A 3,682-nucleotide genomic window follows, 5' to 3' on the forward strand; every position below is an offset into this window, starting at 1 on the left:
ATCCATGTGGCAGTTAAGTTTCATTGTCTATGTGCCATGCATCACACAGGCTAGCGTGTGAATCCTCCCTAATGGCTTCTCCCATAACAATTTGGTCTCAGCTAGCCTGGTAAACAAGTTGATTGCAGAGAACATATTTTACATTTTAAAGATGTTCCCCCACAGCACTCAGTGCCCAGTGACTACTCAAGCCATTGCATCAAACTACTTTAAACCAACTTCTACCAAATTCTCTCCCCAACACAATATTTATTAGCAAGTCTCTTTGAGTTTGCTATAAGTTTGGTGAGGTTCTCACTGTCTGTCCTTTGAGATACCTAGTAAGCACACCAAATGGAAGGTGTGCTCTGAGACCAAGACAGCAACACCCTGGTTGCAGGTCAGCTCACTTTCTGGTGGTATCAGGAAACAGAATCCTCCATGGGTGTGGGGCTATGAGGACACAGGGCCACCCAAAGGCTAGAACAAAGGTGTCAAGCCCTGGGCTCCCCTCATAGTCCTTTGCTGCGTGCCTTATAGTCCTTCCAGCTAACACATAATCCAGGAACCTTAATTTTAGCTTTTTTGTCTTTTTTCTAAACACAAACTTTTGAGCACAGATTTAAATGGTATCATTTGAAGGCCTTGTCTGCTTCTAGAAGAGGGGTTGGCAAACTTTTTCTATAAATGGCCCAATAGTAAGTATTTTAGCTTTGCAAGACATATAGCTTCTGCCACAACTACCCAAATCTGCTACTGGAGAAGAAAAGCAGCCTTATATAATATGTAAATGAATGGTATGGCTGTGTTTCAATAAAACTTTATTTACAAAAGTGAGCTGTAGTTCTCCCACCTCTGCTCAGGAGTACAGATCCTTGACTGGGATCCTTCAGATGTTGATTGCTGATTAGAACACTTCCTATGTTAACTCACAGTCCATCAGACATAATTTTCAGGTGTACATACCTGCATATCACAACATAGTGAAGTATATTAAGGATATAACAGATAGTATGACAATACTTACCACACTTCGGCTATTAAAAGCTAACATGTATTGAGCATTTGTCATATGCTAGGAAGAGCACGTTAGAGTATCTATTGTCTTAAGCCACGCAAGAGCCATCTAAAATAAGCACTACTATTGTTACTCTTATCTTACGGATGAGAAAGCTGGAGCTCAAGAGGGGACAACTGACTAACCCAGTGTTATAAGAGGGGTCACTTCAGACAGATGGGCTCCAGAACCCACACTTAGGCTGCCTCCAAATGGCGGATGAAAGACCAGGGTCTGACTCTCTGTCTCACCACACAGCAGCTGCGTGACTCAGGGCACAGCACGCTGAGCCTGTTTCCTTATTTTCAAAATGGAGATGATCATTGCTCCTTTTGGGAGCTTTTGAGTCTATTTTTTTATTTTATTTATTCATTTGACACAGAGAGAGAGCTCAAGCAAGGAGAGCAGCAGGCAGAGGAAGAGGGAGAAACAGGCTCCCAGCTGACCAGACAGCCTGCTATGGGCTCCATCCCAGGACCCCAGAATCATGACCTGAACCTAAGGCAGACACTTAACGGACTGAGCCACCCAGGCACCCCCTGGCTTTTGGGTGTATGATACATGCGTGAAAATGTCCATTACAGAGCTAGGCAGCTGGTGCAAAGTACAACCTAATTGAAATGAAATTAAGAGCTTTATTGAGATATAATTTACCTACCACACAAAGTATGCAACTCAATGGCTTTTAGTGTAATCACAGAGTTGTGCAAGCATCACCATAATCAATTTTAGAATATTGTCATCACCCCAGATAGAAACCCTGTACCCGTTAGCAGTCCCTCCTCATTCTCCCTCTCTCTTTTTAAAATATTTTATTTATTTATTTATTTGGGAAAGAGAGAGAGAGAGAGCATGAGCGGGGAGGAGAGGGAGAAGCAGGTTCCCTGCCAAGCAGGGAGCCCAATGCAGGACTTGATCCCAGGACCCTGTGACCATGACCTGAGCCGAAGTCAGACGCTTAACTGACTGAGCTACCCAAGCGCCCCATTCTCTCCTCATTCTACCCCAACACCTGCACTACAGCCCTAGGCAACTACTGATCTACCTTCTGTCTCTATGGATTTGTCTATTCTGGACCATTTCACTTAAATGGAATCATACAATATAAAGAATTTTGTGCCCGCCTTCTCTTAGTTAGCATAATATTTTCAAGACTCATCTGTGTTGCAACCTGTATCAATATTTCATTTCTTTTTTTGCCAAATTATATTTTATTGTGTGTATTAATACTATATTAATCTACCCATTCATCAGTTGTTGGACATTTGGGTTATTCCCACTTTAATGACTGATATGAACAATGCTGCTGTGAATATCCGTGCACAGGATTTTTGTGGGCATACATTTTTATCTCTCTTGGGTATATCCCAGGAGTGGAATTTCTGGGTCATGTGATCCTTCTATGTTTAACCTTTTAGGGAACTGCCAAAAGGTTTTCAAAAGAGACCACATCATGTTACATTCTCACCAGCAATGTAGGAGTTTCCGATTTCTCGATTTCTCTGCATCCTTGTCAACAATTTTTATCACATGTATCTTGATTTATAGCCATCCTACTGGGTGTGAGGTATTATCTCATTGTGCTTTTGACTTGCATTTCCCTAATGGCTAATGATGTTGAGCATCTTTTCTCGTGCTTATTGGGTCTTGGCATATCTTCTTTAGCAAGTACCCATTCAGGTCTTCTGTGCATTTTCAACTGGGTAATCTTATTACTAAGTTGTTTTTTAACATATTCTGGCTATAGATCCTTATTAGATACGTGGTTTGAAGATATTTTTCTCCTATTCTGTGGATTGTCTTTTCACTTTCTAGAAGTTATCATTTGCAGCGCAAAAGTTTTACATTTTAATGAAGTCTAATTATTTTACCTTTTCTCACTTGTGCTTTTGGTGTCATGTCTAAACAGGGTTTGCCTAATCCAAAAATGAAAGTCTCCTAAGGATTTTATAATTCTAACTCTTACACTTAGCTCTTTGATCCATTTTGACTTCAATTTTGTATATGGTGTCAGGTAGGGGGTCTAACTTCAATCTTTCACACATTCAATGCAAAAGCTATTCTTTCCCTCATCGAACGGTCTTGGTGACCTTGTTGAAAATCAGTTGCCACAAATGTAAGGATTGATTTCTGGATTCTCAGCTCTGTTCCGTTGATCCATATATTTGTCCTCCTACCGGTATCACGCTGCTCTGATTATTGTAGCTTTCTACTAAGTTTTGAAATCAGGAAATGTGAATCCTCCAACTTTGTTCTTCTTTTTCAAGAATGTTTGACTATCTGAAGTCAGTCCTTGCATTTCCATATGAATTTTAGGAGCAGTTTGTCAATCTCTGTAACAGAGCCAGCGACATTTTGAGAAGGATTCCATTTAATCTGTAGTTCAACCTGGAAAGTATTGTCACTGTAACAATATTCAGTCTTTCAACCCATGAACATGGGGTGACTTTCCAGATTTAGATCTTTTTAAATGTCTTTCAACAGTGCAATGTAGTTTTCAGATACAAATCTTGCATTTCTTTTGTTAAATTTATTTCTAAGTATCATATTATTTTGGATGCTCTTGTAAATGAAACTTTTATTAATCTCATTTTCAGAGTAATTGCTAGTATATAGAAATGCACTTGACTTTTGCATACTGCTTTT

Source organism: Ursus maritimus, unplaced genomic scaffold (genome assembly GCF_017311325.1).
Source record: "Ursus maritimus isolate PB19 unplaced genomic scaffold, ASM1731132v1 scaffold_30, whole genome shotgun sequence".
In the NCBI taxonomy this organism is placed as follows: Eukaryota; Metazoa; Chordata; class Mammalia; order Carnivora; family Ursidae; genus Ursus; species Ursus maritimus.